The sequence below is a fragment of the Dermacentor andersoni genome, chromosome 3 (genome assembly GCF_023375885.2).
Source record: "Dermacentor andersoni chromosome 3, qqDerAnde1_hic_scaffold, whole genome shotgun sequence".
NCBI lineage: Eukaryota > Metazoa > Arthropoda > Arachnida > Ixodida > Ixodidae > Dermacentor > Dermacentor andersoni.
This window is the reverse complement of record NC_092816.1, coordinates 239,951,980-239,979,481: the sequence shown is the minus strand read 5'-3', so window position 1 is coordinate 239,979,481 and position 27,502 is coordinate 239,951,980.

The window sequence follows — 27,502 nt, the reverse complement described above, 5'->3', positions numbered from 1 at the left end:
GCGAAAAATGAACGGTTAGGCAATCAAAGATTTTCTCCACAACATTGAAAAAGTGGCACTGAGAATTCATTTTTGCGACCAAAATCGAAGTCTCTCGAAATCGACGCTACTCAGCACATATATTCCCAGGCATGTATAGATGCCGCCAAACGCGAAAAATGAACGATTAGGCAAACAAAGATTTTCCCCGCAACATTGAAAAAGTGGCACTGAGAATTCATTTTTGCGACAAAAATCGAAGTGTCTCGAAATCGGCGGTACTCAGCACATATATTCCCAGGCATGCATAGATGCCGCCAAACGCGAAAAATGAACGATTAGGCAAACAACGATTTTCTCCACAACATTGAAAAAGTGGCACTGACAATTCCTTTTTGCGACAAAAATCGAAGTGTCTCGAAATCGATGGTGCTCAGCACATATATTCCCAGGCATGTATAGATGCCGCCAAACGCGAAAAAAGAACGATTAGGCAAACAAAGGTTTTCTCCACAACATTGAAAAAGTGGATCTGACAATTCATTTTTGCGACAAAAATCGAAGTGTCTCGAAATCGACGGTACTCAGCACATATAATCCCCGGCATGTATAGATGCCGCCAAACGCGAAAAATGAACTATTAGGCAAACAAAGATTTTTCCCGCGACATTGAAAAAGTGGCACTGAGAATTCATTATTGCGACAAAAATCGAAGTGTCTCGAAATCGACGGTACTCAGCACATATATTCCCAGGGATGTATAGGTCCCGCCAAACGAGAAAAATGAACGAATAGGCAAACAAAGATTTTCCCCACAACATTGAAAAAGTGGCACTGAGAATTCATTTTTGCGACAAAAATCGAAGTGTCTCGAAATCGGCGGTACTCAGCACATATATTCCCAGGCATGCATAGATGCCACCAAACGCGAAAAATGAACGATTAGGCAATCAAATGATTTTCTCCGCAACATTGAAAAAGTGGCACTGAGAATTCATTTTTGCGAAAAAAATCGAAGTGTCTCGAAATCGACGGTGCTCAGCACATATATTCCCAGGCATGTATAGATGCCGCCAAACGCGAAAAAAGAACGATTAGGCAAACAAAGGTTTTCTCCACAACATTGAAAAAGTGGCACTGACAATTCATTTTTGCGACAAAAATCGAAGTGTCTCGAAATCGACGGTACTCAGCACATATATTTCCAGGCATGTATAGATGCCGCCAAACGCGAAAAATGAACGATTAGGCAAACAAAGATTTTCCCCGCAACATTGAAAAAGTGGCACTGAGAATTCATTTTTGCGACAAAAATCGAAGTGTCTCGAAATCGACGGTACTCGGCACATATATTCCCAGGCATGTATATTTCCCACCAAACGCGAAAAATGAACGAATAGGCAAACATAGATTTTCCCCACAACATTGAAAAAGTGGCACTGAGAATTCATTTTTGCGACAAAAATCGAAGTGTCTCGAAATCGACGGTACTCAGCACATATATTCCCAGGCATGTATATTTCCAACCAAACGCGAAAAATGAACGAATAGGCAAACATAGATTTTCCCCACAACATTGAAAAAGTGGCACTGAGAATTCATTTTTGCGACAAAAATCGAAGTGTCTCGAAATCGGCGGTACTCAGCAGATATATTCCCAGGCATGCATAGATGCCGGCAAACGCGAAAAATGAACGATTAGGCAATCAAATGATTTTCTCCGCAACATAGAAAAAGTGGCACTGAGAATTCATTTTTGCGACAAAAATCGAAGTGTCTCGAAATCGAGGTACTCAGCACATATATTCCCAGGCATGTATAGTTGCCGCCAAACGCGAAAAATGAACGATTAGGCAAACAAAGATTTTCCCCGCAACATTGAAAAAGTGGCACTGAGAATTCATTTTTGCGACAAAAATCGAAGTGTCTCGAAATCGACGGTACTCGGCACATATATTCCCAGGCATGTATAGGTCCCGCCAAACGCGAAAAATGAACGAATAGGCAAACAAAGATTTTCCCCACAACATTGAAAAAGTGGCACTGAGATCATTTTTGCGACAAAAATCGAAGTGTCTCGAAATCGGCGGTACTCAGCAGATATATTCCCAGGCATGCATAGATGCCGCCAAACGCGAAAAATGAACGATTAGGCAATCAAATGATTTTCTCCGCAACATTGAAAAAGTGGCACTGATAATTCATTTTTTGCGACAAAAATCGAAGTGTCTCGAAATCGACGGTACTCAGCACATATATTCCCAGGCATGTATAGATGCCGCCAAACGCTGAAAATGAACGATTAGGCAATCGAAGATTTTCTCCACAACATTGAAAAAGTGGCACTGAGAATTCATTTTTGCGTCAAAAATTTGAAGTGTCTCGAAATCGACGGTACTCAGCATATATATTCCCAGGCATGTATAGATGCCGCCAAACGCGAAAAATGAACGGTTAGGCAATCAAAGATTTTCTCCACAACATTGAAAAAGTGGCACTGAGAATTCATTTTTGCGACCAAAATCGAAGTCTCTCGAAATCAACGCTACTCAGCACATATATTCCCAGGCATGTATAGATGCCGCCAAACGCGAAAAATGAACGATTAGGCAAACAAAGATTTTCCCCGCAACATTGAAAAAGTGGCACTGAGAATTCATTTTTGCGACAAAAATCGAAGTGTCTCGAAATCGGCGGTACTCAGCACATATATTCCCAGGCATGCATAGATGCCGCCAAACGCGAAAAATGAACGATTAGGCAAACAACGATTTTCTCCACAACATTGAAAAAGTGGCACTGACAATTCCTTTTTGCGACAAAAATCGAAGTGTCTCGAAATCGATGGTGCTCAGCACATATATTCCCAGGCATGTATAGATGCCGCCAAACGCGAAAAAAGAACGATTAGGCAAACAAAGGTTTTCTCCACAACATTGAAAAAGTGGCACTGACAATTCATTTTTGCGACAAAAATCGAAGTGTCTCGAAATCGACGGTACTCAGCACATATAATCCCCGGCATGTATAGATGCCGCCAAACGCGAAAAATGAACTATTAGGCAAACAAAGATTTTTCCCGCGACATTGAAAAAGTGGCACTGAGAATTCATTATTGCGACAAAAATCGAAGTGTCTCGAAATCGACGGTACTCAGCACATATATTCCCAGGGATGTATAGGTCCCGCCAAACGAGAAAAATGAACGAATAGGCAAACAAAGATTTTCCCCACAACATTGAAAAAGTGGCACTGAGAATTCATTTTTGCGACAAAAATCGAAGTGTCTCGAAATCGGCGGTACTCAGCACATATATTCCCAGGCATGCATAGATGCCACCAAACGCGAAAAATGAACGATTAGGCAATCAAATGATTTTCTCCGCAACATTGAAAAAGTGGCACTGAGAATTCATTTTTGCGACAAAAATCGAAGTGTCTCGAAATCGACGGTGCTCAGCACATATATTCCCAGGCATGTATAGATGCCGCCAAACGCGAAAAAAGAACGATTAGGCAAACAAAGGTTTTCTCCACAACATTGAAAAAGTGGCACTGAGAATTCATTTTTGCGACAAAAATCGAAGTGTCTCGAAATCGACGGTACTCAGCACATGTATTCCCAGGCATGTATATTTCCAACCAAACGCGAAAAATGAACGAATAGGCAAACATAGATTTTCCCCACAACATTGAAAAAGTGGCACTGAGAATTCATTTTTGCGACAAAAATCGAAGTGTCTCGAAATCGGCGGTACTCAGCAGATATATTCCCAGGCATGCATAGATGCCGGCAAACGCGAAAAATGAACGATTAGGCAATCAAATGATTTTCTCCGCAACATAGAAAAAGTGGCACTGAGAATTCATTTTTGCGACAAAAATCGAAGTGTCTCGAAATCGAGGTACTCAGCACATATATTCCCAGGCATGTATAGTTGCCGCCAAACGCGAAAAATGAACGATTAGGCAAACAAAGATTTTCCCCGCAACATTGAAAAAGTGGCACTGAGAATTCATTTTTGCGACAAAAATCGAAGTGTCTCGAAATCGACGGTACTCGGCACATATATTCCCAGGCATGTATAGGTCCCGCCAAACGCGAAAAATGAACGAATAGGCAAACAAAGATTTTCCCCACAACATTGAAAAAGTGGCACTGAGATCATTTTTGCGACAAAAATCAAAGTGTCTCGAAATCGGCGGTACTCAGCAGATATATTCCCAGGCATGCATAGATGCCGCCAAACGCGAAAAATGAACGATTAGGCAATCAAATGATTTTCTCCGCAACATTGAAAAAGTGGCACTGATAATTCATTTTTTGCGACAAAAATCGAAGTGTCTCGAAATCGACGGTACTCGGCACATATATTCCCAGGCATGTATAGATGCCGCCAAACGCTGAAAATGAACGATTAGGCAATCGAAGATTTTCTCCACAACATTGAAAAAGTGGCACTGAGAATTCATTTTTGCGTCAAAAATTTGAAGTGTCTCGAAATCGACGGTACTCAGCATATATATTCCCAGGCATGTATAGATGCCGCCAAACGCGAAAAATGAACGGTTAGGCAATCAAAGATTTTCTCCACAACATTGAAAAAGCGGCACTGAGAATTCATTTTTGCGACCAAAATCGAAGTCTCTCGAAATCGACGCTACTCAGCACATATATTCCCAGGCATGTATAGATGCCGCCAAACGCGAAAAATGAACGATTAGGCAAACAAAGATTTTCCCCGCAACATTGAAAAAGTGGCACTGAGAATTCATTTTTGCGACAAAAATCGAAGTGTCTCGAAATCGGCGGTACTCAGCACATATATTCCCAGGCATGCATAGATGCCGCCAAACGCGAAAAATGAACGATTAGGCAAACAACGATTTTCTCCACAACATTGAAAAAGTGGCACTGACAATTCCTTTTTGCGACAAAAATCGAAGTGTCTCGAAATCGATGGTGCTCAGCACATATATTCCCAGGCATGTATAGATGCCGCCAAACGCGAAAAAAGAACGATTAGGCAAACAAAGGTTTTCTCCACAACATTGAAAAAGTGGCACTGACAATTCATTTTTGCGACAAAAATCGAAGTGTCTCGAAATCGACGGTACTCAGCACATATAATCCCCGGCATGTATAGATGCCGCCAAACGCGAAAAATGAACTATTAGGCAAACAAAGATTTTTCCCGCGACATTGAAAAAGTGGCACTGAGAATTCATTATTGCGACAAAAATCGAAGTGTCTCGAAATCGACGGTACTCAGCACATATATTCCCAGGGATGTATAGGTCCCGCCAAACGAGAAAAATGAACGAATAGGCAAACAAAGATTTTCCCCACAACATTGAAAAAGTGGCACTGAGAATTCATTTTTGCGACAAAAATCGAAGTGTCTCGAAATCGGCGGTACTCAGCACATATATTCCCAGGCATGCATAGATGCCACCAAACGCGAAAAATGAACGATTAGGCAATCAAATGATTTTCTCCGCAACATTGAAAAAGTGGCACTGAGAATTCATTTTTGCGACAAAAATCGAAGTGTCTCGAAATCGACGGTGCTCAGCACATATATTCCCAGGCATGTATAGATGCCGCCAAACGCGAAAAAAGAACGATTAGGCAAACAAGGGTTTTCTCCACAACATTGAAAAAGTGGCACTGACAATTCATTTTTGCGACAAAAATCGAAGTGTCTCGAAATCGACGGTACTCAGCACATATATTTCCAGGCATGTATAGATGCCGCCAAACGCGAAAAATGAACGATTAGGCAAACAAAGATTTTCCCCGCAACATTGAAAAAGTGGCACTGAGAATTCATTTTTGCGACAAAAATCGAAGTGTCTCGAAATCGACGGTACTCAGCACATATATTCCCAGGCATGTATATTTCCCACCAAACGCGAAAAATGAACGAATAGGCAAACATAGATTTTCCCCACAACATTGAAAAAGTGGCACTGAGAATTCATTTTTGCGACAAAAATCGAAGTGTCTCGAAATCCGCGGTACTCAGGACATATATATTCCCAGGCATGTATAGATGCCGCCAAACGCGAAAAATGAACGATTAGGCAATCAAAGATTTTCTCGTACACATTGAAAAAGTGGCACTCAGAATTCATTTTTGCGACAAAAATCGAAGTGTCTCGAAATCGACGGTACTCAGCACATATATTCCCAGGCATGTATAGATGCCGCCAAACGCGAAAAATGAGCGACTAGGCAAACAAAGATTTTCTCCACAACATTGAAAAAGTGGCACTGAGAATTCATTTTTGCGACAAAAATTGAAGTGTCTCGAAATCGACGGTACTCGGCACATATATTCCCAGGCATGTATAGATGCCGCCAAACGCGAAAAATGAACGATTAGGCAATCAAAGATTTTCTCCACAACATTGAAAAAGTGGCACTGACAATTCCTTTTTGCGACAAAAATCGAAGTGTCTCGAAATCGATGGTGCTCAGCACATATATTCCCAGGCATGTATATTTCCCACCAAACGCGAAAAATGAACGAATAGGCAAACATAGATTTTCCCCACAACATTGAAAAAGTGGCACTGAGAATTCATTTTTGCGACAAAAATCGAAGTGTCTCGAAATCGGCGGTACTCAGCAGGTATATTCCCAGGCATGTATAGATGCCGCCAAACGCGAAAAATGAACGATTAGGCAAACAAAGATTTTCCCCACAACATTGAAAAAGTGGCACTGACAATTCATTTTTGCGACAAAAATCGAAGTGTCTCGAAATCGGCGGTACTCAGCACATATATTCCCAGGCATGTATAGATGGCGCCAAACGCGAAAAATGAATGATTAGGCAAACAAAGATTTTCCCCAAAAGATTGAAAAAGTGGCACTGGGAATTCATTTTTGCGACAAAGATCGAAGTGTCTCGAAAACGACGGTACTCAGCACATATTGACACGTGTACTTATATTTATCGGGCGACCACGTTTCGCCGCCTAACAAATCTTATCGCACAGCGCGGGACGCGCTTGCATGTATCCGAAGTTTCTGGAAAGTTATCGATGCTTCTATCCACAGTCTGTTGTCGACGAACCTTCTGTTATCTGATTTATTCGCCTGACTCGAATGGTGTAGAACTTTGTGGAAGGCACGCGGGTCCGAACGATTAGTCTGGAACATTCGACGAACACCTTAGGCGGCTCGCAACAGTACTCGAGGCCATCAAGTCATCAGGGCTCACTCTGAAGCCAGAAAAGTGCCGCTTCGCCTACGATGAGCTTCTGTTCCTAGGCCACGTCATCAGCAAGTCTGGAGTCCGCCCCGACCCGCAGAAGACAGCTGCCATCGCAAAGTTCCCGCAGCCCACCGACAAAAAGGCAGTGCGTAGATTTCTTGGCATGTGTGCCTACTACAGGCGATTTGTCAAGGACTTTTCACGCATCGCTGAGCCGCTGACACAGCTAACTAAATGTGACATCGAGTTCAAGTGGGAAACGCCGCAGGCCGACGCATTTGAAGAACTCAAACGACGCATGCAGTCGCCGCCCGTACTTGCGCACTTCGACGAGCTCGCTGATACCGAAATCCACACTGACGCCAGTAGCCTAGGCCTCGGTGCCGTCCTAGTCCAGAGAAAAGATGGACATGAACACGTGATAGCTTACGCTAGCCGGTCGTTGTCAAAAGCGGAAGGCAATTATTCCACAACGGAAAAGGAATGCCTAGCCATCGTTTGGGCTACAGCGAAATTTCGCCCCTACCTATATGGCAGGCCATTCAGAGTGGTCAGCGACCATCACGCGTTGTGTTGGCTAGCTAACTTAAAGGACCCTTCAGGACGGCTGGCACGGTGGAGCCTCAGACTACAAGAATACGACATCACTGTAACATACAAGTCCGGTCGAAAACACTCAGATGCCGATTGCCTATCACGCGCCCCCATTGACCCGCCGCCGCAAGATAACGAGGACGACGACGCCTTCCTTGGAATAATAAGCGCGGAAGACTTCGCTGATCAACAACGAGGGGACCCGGAACTAAAAGCCCTTGTCGAGTATTTGGAAGGGCACACCGACGTTGTCCCTAGGGCATTTAAGCGTGGATTATCTTCGTTCACGCTTCAAAACAACCTACTCGTGAAGAAAAACTTTTCACCAGTCCGCGCCAACTACCTTCTTGTAGTTCCGTCGGCGCTGCGTCCAGAAGTACTGCACGCCTTACACGACGATCCCACTGCTGGGCACCTCGGATTCTCCCGGACGCTGTCGAGGATACATGAAAGGTATTACTGGCCGCGTCTTACCGCCGACGTCGCCCGTTACGTCAAGACATGCCGAGACTGTCAACGACGCAAGACACCACCGACAAGGCCAGGAGGGTTACTACAGCCGATTGAACCTCCTCGTCGACCATTCGAGCAGATTGGGATGGATTTGTTGGGGCCGTTTCCGACGTCAACATCCGGGAATAAGTGGATCGTCGTGGCGACGGACTATCTCACCCGATTCGCTGAAACAAAAGCTCTACCGAAAGGCAGCGCAGCCGAGGTGGCGAAATTTTTCGTCGAGAACATCCTGCTGCGACATGGCGCCCCAGAAGTCCTCATCACCGACAGAGGAACGGCTTTTACAGCAGAGCTCACCCAAGCCATTCTGCAATATAGCCAGACAAGCCACAGGAGGACAACTGCCTACCATCCGCAAACTAATGGTCTCACGGAGCGCCTGAATAAGACCCTCGCCGACATGCTAGCGATGTACGTCGACGTTGAGCACAAGACGTGGGACGCGGTCCTGCCGTATGTAACCTTCGCTTACAACACGGCGGTGCAAGAAACAACACAGATCACGCCGTTTAAGCTGGTTTACGGCAGGAACCCGACGACCACGCTCGACGCCATGCTGCCCCACGTCATTGACGAAGAGAATGTTGACGTCGCTAGCTATCTCCAGCGCGCCGAAGAAGCCCGACAGCTCGCCCGCCTCCGGATCAAGAGCCAGCAGAGGACCGACAGCCGACGCTACAACCTCCGACGACGCTTTATCGAGTACCAGCCCGGTGACCGTGTTTGGGTTTGGACCCCTATACGCCGACGAGGACTGAGCGAGAAGCTCTTGCGTCGCTATTTCGGACCGTACAAGATCATCCGACGTATTGGCGTACTGGACTATGAGGTCGTGCCAGACGGCATTTCGCTGTCACAGCGGCGTCGCTCACGACCTGAAATTGTCCACGTTGTGCGACTCAAGCCGTACCACCAGCGTTGACGAACTTTGGGACTTCGCGTAACTGACTTTTAGACTTGATTTCTTTTCGTTGTTTTGTTACTTATGTTTAATAAGTGTCCTTTTGTGTGTCGCTCTCTTATATTTGTAGCATCGGGACGATGCTTTTTAAGAGGGGGGTATTGACACGTGTACTTATATTTATCGGGCGACCACGTTTCGCCGCCTAACAAATCTTATCGCACAGCGCGGGACGCGCTTGCATGTATCCGAAGTTTCTGGAAAGTTATCGATGCTTCTATCCACAGTCTGTTGTCGACGAACCTTCTGTTATCTGATTTATTCGCCTGACTCGAATGGTGTAGAACTTTGTGGAAGGCACGCGGGTCCGAACGATTAGTCTGGAACATTCGACGACTGCTCTATAAAAGCCGACCCCCTTGACCCGCAGATCAGATTTCCGACGATCGCCGACTGTGTTCGCCGCTTTCGTTGTGCTATAAGTGTAGCCTGTTTTGTGGGCACAAGTTCGCCCAATAAAAGTTAGTTTTCTCGTTCACAGTATTGCTACTGTGTTCTTCTACGTCACCACCACGTGACAATATATTCCCAGGCATGTAGAGATGCCGCCAAACGCGAAAAATGAACAATTAGGCAAACAAATATTTTCTCCACAACATTGAAAAAGTGGCACTGACAATTCATTTTTGCGACAAAAATCGAAGTGTCTCGAAATCGACGGTACTCAGCACATATATTTCCAGGCATGTATAGATGCCGCCAAACGCGAAAAATGAACGATTAGGCAAACAAAGATTTTCTCCACATCATTGAAAAAGTGGCACTGATAATTCATTTTTTGCGACAAAAATCGAAGTGTCTCGAAATCGACGGTACTCAGCACATATATTCCCAGGCATGTATAGATGCCGCCAAACGCTGAAAATGAACGATTAGGCAATCGAAGATTTTCTCCACAACATTGAAAAAGTGGCACTGAGAATTCATTTTTGCGTCAAAAATTTGAAGTGTCTCGAAATCGACGGTACTCAGCATATATATTCCCAGGCATGTATAGATGCCGCCAAACGCGAAAAATGAACGGTTAGGCAATCAAAGATTTTCTCCACAACATTGAAAAAGTGGCACTGAGAATTCATTTTTGCGACCAAAATCGAAGTCTCTCGAAATCAACGCTACTCAGCACATATATTCCCAGGCATGTATAGATGCCGCCAAACGCGAAAAATGAACGATTAGGCAAACAAAGATTTTCCCCGCAACATTGAAAAAGTGGCACTGAGAATTCATTTTTGCGACAAAAATCGAAGTGTCTCGAAATCGGCGGTACTCAGCACATATATTCCCAGGCATGCATAGATGCCGCCAAACGCGAAAAATGAACGATTAGGCAAACAACGATTTTCTCCACAACATTGAAAAAGTGGCACTGACAATTCCTTTTTGCGACAAAAATCGAAGTGTCTCGAAATCGATGGTGCTCAGCACATATATTCCCAGGCATGTATAGATGCCGCCAAACGCGAAAAAAGAACGATTAGGCAAACAAAGGTTTTCTCCACAACATTGAAAAAGTGGCACTGACAATTCATTTTTGCGACAAAAATCGAAGTGTCTCGAAATCGACGGTACTCAGCACATATAATCCCCGGCATGTATAGATGCCGCCAAACGCGAAAAATGAACTATTAGGCAAACAAAGATTTTTCCCGCGACATTGAAAAAGTGGCACTGAGAATTCATTATTGCGACAAAAATCGAAGTGTCTCGAAATCGACGGTACTCAGCACATATATTCCCAGGGATGTATAGGTCCCGCCAAACGAGAAAAATGAACGAATAGGCAAACAAAGATTTTCCCCACAACATTGAAAAAGTGGCACTGAGAATTCATTTTTGCGACAAAAATCGAAGTGTCTCGAAATCGGCGGTACTCAGCACATATATTCCCAGGCATGCATAGATGCCACCAAACGCGAAAAATGAACGATTAGGCAATCAAATGATTTTCTCCGCAACATTGAAAAAGTGGCACTGAGAATTCATTTTTGCGACAAAAATCGAAGTGTCTCGAAATCGACGGTGCTCAGCACATATATTCCCAGGCATGTATAGATGCCGCCAAACGCGAAAAAAGAACGATTAGGCAAACAAAGGTTTTCTCCACAACATTGAAAAAGTGGCACTGAGAATTCATTTTTGCGACAAAAATCGAAGTGTCTCGAAATCGACGGTACTCAGCACATGTATTCCCAGGCATGTATATTTCCAACCAAACGCGAAAAATGAACGAATAGGCAAACATAGATTTTCCCCACAACATTGAAAAAGTGGCACTGAGAATTCATTTTTGCGACAAAAATCGAAGTGTCTCGAAATCGGCGGTACTCAGCAGATATATTCCCAGGCATGCATAGATGCCGGCAAACGCGAAAAATGAACGATTAGGCAATCAAATGATTTTCTCCGCAACATAGAAAAAGTGGCACTGAGAATTCATTTTTGCGACAAAAATCGAAGTGTCTCGAAATCGAGGTACTCAGCACATATATTCCTAGGCATGTATAGTTGCCGCCAAACGCGAAAAATGAACGATTAGGCAAACAAAGATTTTCCCCGCAACATTGAAAAAGTGGCACTGAGAATTCATTTTTGCGACAAAAATCGAAGTGTCTCGAAATCGACGCTACTCAGCACATATATTCCCAGGCATGTATAGATGCCGCCAAACGCGAAAAATTGAACGATTAGGCAAACAAAGATTTTCCCCGCAACATTGAAAAAGTGGCACTGAGATCATTTTTGCGACAAAAATCGAAGTGTCTCGAAATCGGCGGTACTCAGCAGATATATTCCCAGGCATGCATAGATGCCGCCAAACGCGAAAAATGAACGATTAGGCAATCAAATGATTTTCTCCGCAACATTGAAAAAGTGGCACTGATAATTCATTTTTTGCGACAAAAATCGAAGTGTCTCGAAATCGACGGTACTCGGCACATATATTCCCAGGCATGTATAGATGCCGCCAAACGCTGAAAATGAACGATTAGGCAATCGAAGATTTTCTCCACAACATTGAAAAAGTGGCACTGAGAATTCATTTTTGCGTCAAAAATTTGAAGTGTCTCGAAATCGACGGTACTCAGCATATATATTCCCAGGCATGTATAGATGCCGCCAAACGCGAAAAATGAACGGTTAGGCAATCAAAGATTTTCTCCACAACATTGAAAAAGCGGCACTGAGAATTCATTTTTGCGACCAAAATCGAAGTCTCTCGAAATCGACGCTACTCAGCACATATATTCCCAGGCATGTATAGATGCCGCCAAACGCGAAAAATGAACGATTAGGCAAACAAAGATTTTCCCCGCAACATTGAAAAAGTGGCACTCAGAATTCATTTTTGCGACAAAAATCGAAGTGTCTCGAAATCGGCGGTACTCAGCACATATATTCCCAGGCATGCATAGATGCCGCCAAACGCGAAAAATGAACGATTAGGCAAACAACGATTTTCTCCACAACATTGAAAAAGTGGCACTGACAATTCCTTTTTGCGACAAAAATCGAAGTGTCTCGAAATCGATGGTGCTCAGCACATATATTCCCAGGCATGTATAGATGCCGCCAAACGCGAAAAAAGAACGATTAGGCAAACAAAGGTTTTCTCCACAACATTGAAAAAGTGGCACTGACAATTCATTTTTGCGACAAAAATCGAAGTGTCTCGAAATCGACGGTACTCAGCACATATAATCCCCGGCATGTATAGATGCCGCCAAACGCGAAAAATGAACTATTAGGCAAACAAAGATTTTTCCCGCGACATTGAAAAAGTGGCACTGAGAATTCATTATTGCGACAAAAATCGAAGTGTCTCGAAATCGACGGTACTCAGCACATATATTCCCAGGGATGTATAGGTCCCGCCAAACGAGAAAAATGAACGAATAGGCAAACAAAGATTTTCCCCACAACATTGAAAAAGTGGCACTGAGAATTCATTTTTGCGACAAAAATCGAAGTGTCTCGAAATCGGCGGTACTCAGCACATATATTCCCAGGCATGCATAGATGCCACCAAACGCGAAAAATGAACGATTAGGCAATCAAATGATTTTCTCCGCAACATTGAAAAAGTGGCACTGAGAATTCATTTTTGCGACAAAAATCGAAGTGTCTCGAAATCGACGGTGCTCAGCACATATATTCCCAGGCATGTATAGATGCCGCCAAACGCGAAAAAAGAACGATTAGGCAAACAAGGGTTTTCTCCACAACATTGAAAAAGTGGCACTGACAATTCATTTTTGCGACAAAAATCGAAGTGTCTCGAAATCGACGGTACTCAGCACATATATTTCCAGGCATGTATAGATGCCGCCAAACGCGAAAAATGAACGATTAGGCAAACAAAGATTTTCCCCGCAACATTGAAAAAGTGGCACTGAGAATTCATTTTTGCGACAAAAATCGAAGTGTCTCGAAATCGACGGTACTCAGCACATATATTCCCAGGCATGTATATTTCCCACCAAACGCGAAAAATGAACGAATAGGCAAACATAGATTTTCCCCACAACATTGAAAAAGTGGCACTGAGAATTCATTTTTGCGACAAAAATCGAAGTGTCTCGAAATCGGCGGTACTCAGGACATATATATTCCCAGGCATGTATAGATGCCGCCAAACGCGAAAAATGAACGATTAGGCAATCAAAGATTTTCTCGTACACATTGAAAAAGTGGCACTCAGAATTCATTTTTGCGACAAAAATCGAAGTGTCTCGAAATCGACGGTACTCAGCACATATATTCCCAGGCATGTATAGATGCCGCCAAACGCGAAAAATGAGCGACTAGGCAAACAAAGATTTTCTCCACAACATTGAAAAAGTGGCACTGAGAATTCATTTTTGCGACAAAAATTGAAGTGTCTCGAAATCGACGGTACTCGGCACATATATTCCCAGGCATGTATAGATGCCGCCAAACGCGAAAAATGAACGATTAGGCAATCAAAGATTTTCTCCACAACATTGAAAAAGTGGCACTGACAATTCCTTTTTGCGACAAAAATCGAAGTGTCTCGAAATCGATGGTGCTCAGCACATATATTCCCAGGCATGTATATTTCCCACCAAACGCGAAAAATGAACGAATAGGCAAACATAGATTTTCCCCACAACATTGAAAAAGTGGCACTGAGAATTCATTTTTGCGACAAAAATCGAAGTGTCTCGAAATCGGCGGTACTCAGCAGGTATATTCCCAGGCATGTATAGATGCCGCCAAACGCGAAAAATGAACGATTAGGCAAACAAAGATTTTCCCCACAACATTGAAAAAGTGGCACTGACAATTCATTTTTGCGACAAAAATCGAAGTGTCTCGAAATCGGCGGTACTCAGCACATATATTCCCAGGCATGTATAGATGGCGCCAAACGCGAAAAATGAATGATTAGGCAAACAAAGATTTTCCCCAAAAGATTGAAAAAGTGGCACTGGGAATTCATTTTTGCGACAAAGATCGAAGTGTCTCGAAAACGACGGTACTCAGCACATATTGACACGTGTACTTATATTTATCGGGCGACCACGTTTCGCCGCCTAACAAATCTTATCGCACAGCGCGGGACGCGCTTGCATGTATCCGAAGTTTCTGGAAAGTTATCGATGCTTCTATCCACAGTCTGTTGTCGACGAACCTTCTGTTATCTGATTTATTCGCCTGACTCGAATGGTGTAGAACTTTGTGGAAGGCACGCGGGTCCGAACGATTAGTCTGGAACATTCGACGAACACCTTAGGCGGCTCGCAACAGTACTCGAGGCCATCAAGTCATCAGGGCTCACTCTGAAGCCAGAAAAGTGCCGCTTCGCCTACGATGAGCTTCTGTTCCTAGGCCACGTCATCAGCAAGTCTGGAGTCCGCCCCGACCCGCAGAAGACAGCTGCCATCGCAAAGTTCCCGCAGCCCACCGACAAAAAGGCAGTGCGTAGATTTCTTGGCATGTGTGCCTACTACAGGCGATTTGTCAAGGACTTTTCACGCATCGCTGAGCCGCTGACACAGCTAACTAAATGTGACATCGAGTTCAAGTGGGAAACGCCGCAGGCCGACGCATTTGAAGAACTCAAACGACGCATGCAGTCGCCGCCCGTACTTGCGCACTTCGACGAGCTCGCTGATACCGAAATCCACACTGACGCCAGTAGCCTAGGCCTCGGTGCCGTCCTAGTCCAGAGAAAAGATGGACATGAACACGTGATAGCTTACGCTAGCCGGTCGTTGTCAAAAGCGGAAGGCAATTATTCCACAACGGAAAAGGAATGCCTAGCCATCGTTTGGGCTACAGCGAAATTTCGCCCCTACCTATATGGCAGGCCATTCAGAGTGGTCAGCGACCATCACGCGTTGTGTTGGCTAGCTAACTTAAAGGACCCTTCAGGACGGCTGGCACGGTGGAGCCTCAGACTACAAGAATACGACATCACTGTAACATACAAGTCCGGTCGAAAACACTCAGATGCCGATTGCCTATCACGCGCCCCCATTGACCCGCCGCCGCAAGATAACGAGGACGACGACGCCTTCCTTGGAATAATAAGCGCGGAAGACTTCGCTGATCAACAACGAGGGGACCCGGAACTAAAAGCCCTTGTCGAGTATTTGGAAGGGCACACCGACGTTGTCCCTAGGGCATTTAAGCGTGGATTATCTTCGTTCACGCTTCAAAACAACCTACTCGTGAAGAAAAACTTTTCACCAGTCCGCGCCAACTACCTTCTTGTAGTTCCGTCGGCGCTGCGTCCAGAAGTACTGCACGCCTTACACGACGATCCCACTGCTGGGCACCTCGGATTCTCCCGGACGCTGTCGAGGATACATGAAAGGTATTACTGGCCGCGTCTTACCGCCGACGTCGCCCGTTACGTCAAGACATGCCGAGACTGTCAACGACGCAAGACACCACCGACAAGGCCAGGAGGGTTACTACAGCCGATTGAACCTCCTCGTCGACCATTCGAGCAGATTGGGATGGATTTGTTGGGGCCGTTTCCGACGTCAACATCCGGGAATAAGTGGATCGTCGTGGCGACGGACTATCTCACCCGATTCGCTGAAACAAAAGCTCTACCGAAAGGCAGCGCAGCCGAGGTGGCGAAATTTTTCGTCGAGAACATCCTGCTGCGACATGGCGCCCCAGAAGTCCTCATCACCGACAGAGGAACGGCTTTTACAGCAGAGCTCACCCAAGCCATTCTGCAATATAGCCAGACAAGCCACAGGAGGACAACTGCCTACCATCCGCAAACTAATGGTCTCACGGAGCGCCTGAATAAGACCCTCGCCGACATGCTAGCGATGTACGTCGACGTTGAGCACAAGACGTGGGACGCGGTCCTGCCGTATGTAACCTTCGCTTACAACACGGCGGTGCAAGAAACAACACAGATCACGCCGTTTAAGCTGGTTTACGGCAGGAACCCGACGACCACGCTCGACGCCATGCTGCCCCACGTCATTGACGAAGAGAATGTTGACGTCGCTAGCTATCTCCAGCGCGCCGAAGAAGCCCGACAGCTCGCCCGCCTCCGGATCAAGAGCCAGCAGAGGACCGACAGCCGACGCTACAACCTCCGACGACGCTTTATCGAGTACCAGCCCGGTGACCGTGTTTGGGTTTGGACCCCTATACGCCGACGAGGACTGAGCGAGAAGCTCTTGCGTCGCTATTTCGGACCGTACAAGATCATCCGACGTATTGGCGTACTGGACTATGAGGTCGTGCCAGACGGCATTTCGCTGTCACAGCGGCGTCGCTCACGACCTGAAATTGTCCACGTTGTGCGACTCAAGCCGTACCACCAGCGTTGACGAACTTTGGGACTTCGCGTAACTGACTTTTAGACTTGATTTCTTTTCGTTGTTTTGTTACTTATGTTTAATAAGTGTCCTTTTGTGTGTCGCTCTCTTATATTTGTAGCATCGGGACGATGCTTTTTAAGAGGGGGGTATTGACACGTGTACTTATATTTATCGGGCGACCACGTTTCGCCGCCTAACAAATCTTATCGCACAGCGCGGGACGCGCTTGCATGTATCCGAAGTTTCTGGAAAGTTATCGATGCTTCTATCCACAGTCTGTTGTCGACGAACCTTCTGTTATCTGATTTATTCGCCTGACTCGAATGGTGTAGAACTTTGTGGAAGGCACGCGGGTCCGAACGATTAGTCTGGAACATTCGACGACTGCTCTATAAAAGCCGACCCCCTTGACCCGCAGATCAGATTTCCGACGATCGCCGACTGTGTTCGCCGCTTTCGTTGTGCTATAAGTGTAGCCTGTTTTGTGGGCACAAGTTCGCCCAATAAAAGTTAGTTTTCTCGTTCACAGTATTGCTACTGTGTTCTTCTACGTCACCACCACGTGACAATATATTCCCAGGCATGTAGAGATGCCGCCAAACGCGAAAAATGAACAATTAGGCAAACAAATATTTTCTCCACAACATTGAAAAAGTGGCACTGACAATTCATTTTTGCGACAAAAATCGAAGTGTCTCGAAATCGACGGTACTCAGCACATATATTTCCAGGCATGTATAGATGCCGCCAAACGCGAAAAATGAACGATTAGGCAAACAAAGATTTTCTCCACATCATTGAAAAAGTGGCACTGATAATTCATTTTTTGCGACAAAAATCGAAGTGTCTCGAAATCGACGGTACTCAGCACATATATTCCCAGGCATGTATAGATGCCGCCAAACGCTGAAAATGAACGATTAGGCAATCGAAGATTTTCTCCACAACATTGAAAAAGTGGCACTGAGAATTCATTTTTGCGTCAAAAATTTGAAGTGTCTCGAAATCGACGGTACTCAGCATATATATTCCCAGGCATGTATAGATGCCGCCAAACGCGAAAAATGAACGGTTAGGCAATCAAAGATTTTCTCCACAACATTGAAAAAGTGGCACTGAGAATTCATTTTTGCGACCAAAATCGAAGTCTCTCGAAATCAACGCTACTCAGCACATATATTCCCAGGCATGTATAGATGCCGCCAAACGCGAAAAATGAACGATTAGGCAAACAAAGATTTTCCCCGCAACATTGAAAAAGTGGCACTGAGAATTCATTTTTGCGACAAAAATCGAAGTGTCTCGAAATCGGCGGTACTCAGCACATATATTCCCAGGCATGCATAGATGCCGCCAAACGCGAAAAATGAACGATTAGGCAAACAACGATTTTCTCCACAACATTGAAAAAGTGGCACTGACAATTCCTTTTTGCGACAAAAATCGAAGTGTCTCGAAATCGATGGTGCTCAGCACATATATTCCCAGGCATGTATAGATGCCGCCAAACGCGAAAAAAGAACGATTAGGCAAACAAAGGTTTTCTCCACAACATTGAAAAAGTGGCACTGACAATTCATTTTTGCGACAAAAATCGAAGTGTCTCGAAATCGACGGTACTCAGCACATATAATCCCCGGCATGTATAGATGCCGCCAAACGCGAAAAATGAACTATTAGGCAAACAAAGATTTTTCCCGCGACATTGAAAAAGTGGCACTGAGAATTCATTATTGCGACAAAAATCGAAGTGTCTCGAAATCGACGGTACTCAGCACATATATTCCCAGGGATGTATAGGTCCCGCCAAACGAGAAAAATGAACGAATAGGCAAACAAAGATTTTCCCCACAACATTGAAAAAGTGGCACTGAGAATTCATTTTTGCGACAAAAATCGAAGTGTCTCGAAATCGGCGGTACTCAGCACATATATTCCCAGGCATGCATAGATGCCACCAAACGCGAAAAATGAACGATTAGGCAATCAAATGATTTTCTCCGCAACATTGAAAAAGTGGCACTGAGAATTCATTTTTGCGACAAAAATCGAAGTGTCTCGAAATCGACGGTGCTCAGCACATATATTCCCAGGCATGTATAGATGCCGCCAAACGCGAAAAAAGAACGATTAGGCAAACAAAGGTTTTCTCCACAACATTGAAAAAGTGGCACTGAGAATTCATTTTTGCGACAAAAATCGAAGTGTCTCGAAATCGACGGTACTCAGCACATGTATTCCCAGGCATGTATATTTCCAACCAAACGCGAAAAATGAACGAATAGGCAAACATAGATTTTCCCCACAACATTGAAAAAGTGGCACTGAGAATTCATTTTTGCGACAAAAATCGAAGTGTCTCGAAATCGGCGGTACTCAGCAGATATATTCCCAGGCATGCATAGATGCCGGCAAACGCGAAAAATGAACGATTAGGCAATCAAATGATTTTCTCCGCAACATAGAAAAAGTGGCACTGAGAATTCATTTTTGCGACAAAAATCGAAGTGTCTCGAAATCGAGGTACTCAGCACATATATTCCCAGGCATGTATAGTTGCCGCCAAACGCGAAAAATGAACGATTAGGCAAACAAAGATTTTCCCCGCAACATTGAAAAAGTGGCACTGAGAATTCATTTTTGCGACAAAAATCGAAGTGTCTCGAAATCGACGCTACTCAGCACATATATTCCCAGGCATGTATAGATGCCGCCAAACGCGAAAAATGAACGATTAGGCAAACAAAGATTTTCCCCGCAACATTGAAAAAGTGGCACTGAGATCATTTTTGCGACAAAAATCGAAGTGTCTCGAAATCGGCGGTACTCAGCAGATATATTCCCAGGCATGCATAGATGCCGCCAAACGCGAAAAATGAACGATTAGGCAATCAAATGATTTTCTCCGCAACATTGAAAAAGTGGCACTGATAATTCATTTTTTGCGACAAAAATCGAAGTGTCTCCAAATCGACGGTACTCGGCACATATATTCCCAGGCATGTATAGATGCCGCCAAACGCTGAAAATGAACGATTAGGCAATCGAAGATTTTCTCCACAACATTGAAAAAGTGGCACTGAGAATTCATTTTTGCGTCAAAAATTTGAAGTGTCTCGAAATCGACGGTACTCAGCATATATATTCCCAGGCATGTATAGATGCCGCCAAACGCGAAAAATGAACGGTTAGGCAATCAAAGATTTTCTCCACAACATTGAAAAAGCGGCACTGAGAATTCATTTTTGCGACCAAAATCGAAGTCTCTCGAAATCGACGCTACTCAGCACATATATTCCCAGGCATGTATAGATGCCGCCAAACGCGAAAAATGAACGATTAGGCAAACAAAGATTTTCCCCGCAACATTGAAAAAGTGGCACTCAGAATTCATTTTTGCGACAAAAATCGAAGTGTCTCGAAATCGGCGGTACTCAGCACATATATTCCCAGGCATGCATAGATGCCGCCAAACGCGAAAAATGAACGATTAGGCAAACAACGATTTTCTCCACAACATTGAAAAAGTGGCACTGACAATTCCTTTTTGCGACAAAAATCGAAGTGTCTCGAAATCGATGGTGCTCAGCACATATATTCCCAGGCATGTATAGATGCCGCCAAACGCGAAAAAAGAACGATTAGGCAAACAAAGGTTTTCTCCACAACATTGAAAAAGTGGCACTGACAATTCATTTTTGCGACAAAAATCGAAGTGTCTCGAAATCGACGGTACTCAGCACATATAATCCCCGGCATGTATAGATGCCGCCAAACGCGAAAAATGAACTATTAGGCAAACAAAGATTTTTCCCGCGACATTGAAAAAGTGGCACTGAGAATTCATTATTGCGACAAAAATCGAAGTGTCTCGAAATCGACGGTACTCAGCACATATATTCCCAGGGATGTATAGGTCCCGCCAAACGAGAAAAATGAACGAATAGGCAAACAAAGATTTTCCCCACAACATTGAAAAAGTGGCACTGAGAATTCATTTTTGCGACAAAAATCGAAGTGTCTCGAAATCGACGGTGCTCAGCACATATATTCCCAGGCATGTATAGATGCCGCCAAACGCGAAAAAAGAACGATTAGGCAAACAAGGGTTTTCTCCACAACATTGAAAAAGTGGCACTGACAATTCATTTTTGCGACAAAAATCGAAGTGTCTCGAAATCGACGGTACTCAGCACATATATTTCCAGGCATGTATAGATGCCGCCAAACGCGAAAAATGAACGATTAGGCAAACAAAGATTTTCCCCGCAACATTGAAAAAGTGGCACTGAGAATTCATTTTTGCGACAAAAATCGAAGTGTCTCGAAATCGACGGTACTCAGCACATATATTCCCAGGCATGTATATTTCCCACCAAACGCGAAAAATGAACGAATAGGCAAACATAGATTTTCCCCACAACATTGAAAAAGTGGCACTGAGAATTCATTTTTGCGACAAAAATCGAAGTGTCTCGAAATCGGCGGTACTCAGGACATATATATTCCCAGGCATGTATAGATGCCGCCAAACGCGAAAAATGAACGATTAGGCAATCAAAGATTTTCTCGTACACATTGAAAAAGTGGCACTCAGAATTCATTTTTGCGACAAAAATCGAAGTGTCTCGAAATCGACGGTACTCAGCACATATATTCCCAGGCATGTATAGATGCCGCCAAACGCGAAAAATGAGCGACTAGGCAAACAAAGATTTTCTCCACAACATTGAAAAAGTGGCACTGAGAATTCATTTTTGCGACAAAAATTGAAGTGTCTCGAAATCGACGGTACTCGGCACATATATTCCCAGGCATGTATAGATGCCGCCAAACGCGAAAAATGAACGATTAGGCAATCAAAGATTTTCTCCACAACATTGAAAAAGTGGCACTGACAATTCCTTTTTGCGACAAAAATCGAAGTGTCTCGAAATCGATGGTGCTCAGCACATATATTCCCAGGCATGTATATTTCCCACCAAACGCGAAAAATGAACGAATAGGCAAACATAGATTTTCCCCACAACATTGAAAAAGTGGCACTGAGAATTCATTTTTGCGACAAAAATCGAAGTGTCTCGAAATCGGCGGTACTCAGCAGGTATATTCCCAGGCATGTATAGATGCCGCCAAACGCGAAAAATGAACGATTAGGCAAACAAAGATTTTCCCCACAACATTGAAAAAGTGGCACTGACAATTCATTTTTGCGACAAAAATCGAAGTGTCTCGAAATCGGCGGTACTCAGCACATATATTCCCAGGCATGTATAGATGGCGCCAAACGCGAAAAATGAATGATTAGGCAAACAAAGATTTTCCCCAAAAGATTGAAAAAGTGGCACTGGGAATTCATTTTTGCGACAAAGATCGAAGTGTCTCGAAAACGACGGTACTCAGCACATATTGACACGTGTACTTATATTTATCGGGCGACCACGTTTCGCCGCCTAACAAATCTTATCGCACAGCGCGGGACGCGCTTGCATGTATCCGAAGTTTCTGGAAAGTTATCGATGCTTCTATCCACAGTCTGTTGTCGACGAACCTTCTGTTATCTGATTTATTCGCCTGACTCGAATGGTGTAGAACTTTGTGGAAGGCACGCGGGTCCGAACGATTAGTCTGGAACATTCGACGAACACCTTAGGCGGCTCGCAACAGTACTCGAGGCCATCAAGTCATCAGGGCTCACTCTGAAGCCAGAAAAGTGCCGCTTCGCCTACGATGAGCTTCTGTTCCTAGGCCACGTCATCAGCAAGTCTGGAGTCCGCCCCGACCCGCAGAAGACAGCTGCCATCGCAAAGTTCCCGCAGCCCACCGACAAAAAGGCAGTGCGTAGATTTCTTGGCATGTGTGCCTACTACAGGCGATTTGTCAAGGACTTTTCACGCATCGCTGAGCCGCTGACACAGCTAACTAAATGTGACATCGAGTTCAAGTGGGAAACGCCGCAGGCCGACGCATTTGAAGAACTCAAACGACGCATGCAGTCGCCGCCCGTACTTGCGCACTTCGACGAGCTCGCTGATACCGAAATCCACACTGACGCCAGTAGCCTAGGCCTCGGTGCCGTCCTAGTCCAGAGAAAAGATGGACATGAACACGTGATAGCTTACGCTAGCCGGTCGTTGTCAAAAGCGGAAGGCAATTATTCCACAACGGAAAAGGAATGCCTAGCCATCGTTTGGGCTACAGCGAAATTTCGCCCCTACCTATATGGCAGGCCATTCAGAGTGGTCAGCGACCATCACGCGTTGTGTTGGCTAGCTAACTTAAAGGACCCTTCAGGACGGCTGGCACGGTGGAGCCTCAGACTACAAGAATACGACATCACTGTAACATACAAGTCCGGTCGAAAACACTCAGATGCCGATTGCCTATCACGCGCCCCCATTGACCCGCCGCCGCAAGATAACGAGGACGACGACGCCTTCCTTGGAATAATAAGCGCGGAAGACTTCGCTGATCAACAACGAGGGGACCCGGAACTAAAAGCCCTTGTCGAGTATTTGGAAGGGCACACCGACGTTGTCCCTAGGGCATTTAAGCGTGGATTATCTTCGTTCACGCTTCAAAACAACCTACTCGTGAAGAAAAACTTTTCACCAGTCCGCGCCAACTACCTTCTTGTAGTTCCGTCGGCGCTGCGTCCAGAAGTACTGCACGCCTTACACGACGATCCCACTGCTGGGCACCTCGGATTCTCCCGGACGCTGTCGAGGATACATGAAAGGTATTACTGGCCGCGTCTTACCGCCGACGTCGCCCGTTACGTCAAGACATGCCGAGACTGTCAACGACGCAAGACACCACCGACAAGGCCAGGAGGGTTACTACAGCCGATTGAACCTCCTCGTCGACCATTCGAGCAGATTGGGATGGATTTGTTGGGGCCGTTTCCGACGTCAACATCCGGGAATAAGTGGATCGTCGTGGCGACGGACTATCTCACCCGATTCGCTGAAACAAAAGCTCTACCGAAAGGCAGCGCAGCCGAGGTGGCGAAATTTTTCGTCGAGAACATCCTGCTGCGACATGGCGCCCCAGAAGTCCTCATCACCGACAGAGGAACGGCTTTTACAGCAGAGCTCACCCAAGCCATTCTGCAATATAGCCAGACAAGCCACAGGAGGACAACTGCCTACCATCCGCAAACTAATGGTCTCACGGAGCGCCTGAATAAGACCCTCGCCGACATGCTAGCGATGTACGTCGACGTTGAGCACAAGACGTGGGACGCGGTCCTGCCGTATGTAACCTTCGCTTACAACACGGCGGTGCAAGAAACAACACAGATCACGCCGTTTAAGCTGGTTTACGGCAGGAACCCGACGACCACGCTCGACGCCATGCTGCCCCACGTCATTGACGAAGAGAATGTTGACGTCGCTAGCTATCTCCAGCGCGCCGAAGAAGCCCGACAGCTCGCCCGCCTCCGGATCAAGAGCCAGCAGAGGACCGACAGCCGACGCTACAACCTCCGACGACGCTTTATCGAGTACCAGCCCGGTGACCGTGTTTGGGTTTGGACCCCTATACGCCGACGAGGACTGAGCGAGAAGCTCTTGCGTCGCTATTTCGGACCGTACAAGATCATCCGACGTATTGGCGTACTGGACTATGAGGTCGTGCCAGACGGCATTTCGCTGTCACAGCGGCGTCGCTCACGACCTGAAATTGTCCACGTTGTGCGACTCAAGCCGTACCACCAGCGTTGACGAACTTTGGGACTTCGCGTAACTGACTTTTAGACTTGATTTCTTTTCGTTGTTTTGTTACTTATGTTTAATAAGTGTCCTTTTGTGTGTCGCTCTCTTATATTTGTAGCATCGGGACGATGCTTTTTAAGAGGGGGGTATTGACACGTGTACTTATATTTATCGGGCGACCACGTTTCGCCGCCTAACAAATCTTATCGCACAGCGCGGGACGCGCTTGCATGTATCCGAAGTTTCTGGAAAGTTATCGATGCTTCTATCCACAGTCTGTTGTCGACGAACCTTCTGTTATCTGATTTATTCGCCTGACTCGAATGGTGTAGAACTTTGTGGAAGGCACGCGGGTCCGAACGATTAGTCTGGAACATTCGACGACTGCTCTATAAAAGCCGACCCCCTTGACCCGCAGATCAGATTTCCGACGATCGCCGACTGTGTTCGCCGCTTTCATTGTGCTATAAGTGTAGCCTGTTTTGTGGGCACAAGTTCGCCCAATAAAAGTTAGTTTTCTCGTTCACAGTATTGCTACTGTGTTCTTCTACGTCACCACCACGTGACAATATATTCCCAGGCATGTAGAGATGCCGCCAAACGCGAAAAATGAACAATTAGGCAAACAAATATTTTCTCCACAACATTGAAAAAGTGGCACTGACAATTCATTTTTGCGACAAAAATCGAAGTGTCTCGAAATCGACGGTACTCAGCACATATATTTCCAGGCATGTATAGATGCCGCCAAACGCGAAAAATGAACGATTAGGCAAACAAAGATTTTCTCCACATCATTGAAAAAGTGGCACTGACAATTCATTTTTGGGACAAAAATCGAAGTGTCTCGAAATCGACGGTACTCAGCACATATATTCCCAGGCATGTATAGATGCCGCCAAACGCGAAAAATGAACGATTAGGCAAACAAAGATTTTCCCCACAACATTGAAAAAGTGGCACTGACAATTCATTTTTGCGACAAAAATTGAAGTGTCTCGAAATCGACGGTACTCAGCACATATATTGCCAGGCATGTATAGATGGCGCCAAACGCGAAAAATGAATGATTAGGCAAACAAAGATTTTCCCCAAAAGATTGAAAAAGTGGCACTGGGAATTCATTTTTGCGACAAAGATCGAAGTGTCTCGAAATCGACGGTACTCAGCACATATATTCCCAGGCATGTAGAGATGCCGCCAAACGCGAAAAATGAACAATTAGGCAAACAAAGATTTTCTCCACAACATTGAAAAAGTGGCACTGAGAATTCATTTTTGCGACAAAAATCGAAGTGTCTCGAAATCGACGGTGCTCAGCACATATATTCCCAGGCATGTATAGATGCCGCCAAACGCGAAAAATGAACGATTAGGCAAACAAAGATTTTCCCCGCAACATTGAAAAAGTGGCACTGAGAATTCATTTTTGCGACAAAAATCGAAGTGTCTCGACATCGACGGTACTCGGCACATATATTCCCAGGCATGTATAGGTCCCGCCAAACGCGAAAAATGAACGAATAGGCAAACAAAGATTTTCCCCACAACATTGAAAAAGTGGCACTGAGAATTCATTTTTGCGACAAAAATTGAAGTGTCTCGAAATCGGCGGTACTCAGCAGATATATTCCCAGGCATGCATAGATGCCGCCAAACGCGAAAAATGAACGATTAGGCAATCAAAGATTTTCTCCACAACATTGAAAAGTGGCACTGACAATTCATTTTTGCGACAAAAATCGAAGTGTCTCGAAATCGACGGTACTCAGCACATATATTCCCAGGCATGTATAGATGCCGCCAAACGCGAAAAATGAACGATTAGGCAAACAAAGATTTTCTCCACAACATTGAAAAAGTGGCACTGACAATTCATTTTTGCGACAAAAATTGTAGTGTCTCGAAATCGACGGTACTCAGCACACATATTCCCAGGCACGTATAGATGCCGCCAAACGCGAAAAAAGAACGATTAGGCAAACAAAGATTTTCCCCGCAACATTGAAAAAGTGGCACTGAGAATTCATTTTTGCGACAAAAATCGAAGTGTCTCGAAATCGACGGTACTCAGCACATATATTCCCAGGCATGTATATTTCCCACCAAACGCGAAAAATGAATGAATAGGCAAACATGGATATTCCCCACAACATTGAAAAAGTTACACTGAGAATTCATTTTTGCGACAAAAATCGAAGTGTCTCGAAATCGGCGGTACTCAGCAGATATATTCCCAGGCATGCATAGATGCCGCCAAACGCGAAAAATGAACGATTAGGCAATCAAATGATTTTCTCCGCAACATTGAAAAAGTGGCACTGAGAATTCATTTTTGCGAAAAAATCGAAGTGTCTCGAAATCGACGGTACTAAGCACATTAATTCCCAGGCATGTATAGATGCCGCCAAACGCGAAAAATGAACGATTAGGCAAACAACGATTTTCTCCACAACATTGAAAAAGTGGCACAGACAATTCATTTTTGCGACAAAAATCGAAGTCTCTCGAAATGGACGAAACTCAGCACATATATTTCCAGGCATGTATAGATGCCGCCAAACGCGAAAAATGAACGATTAGGCAAACAAAGATTTTCCCCGCAACATTGAAAAAGTGGCACTGAGAATTCATTTTTGCGACAAAAATCGAAGTGTCTCGAAATCGACGGTACTCAGCACATATATTCCC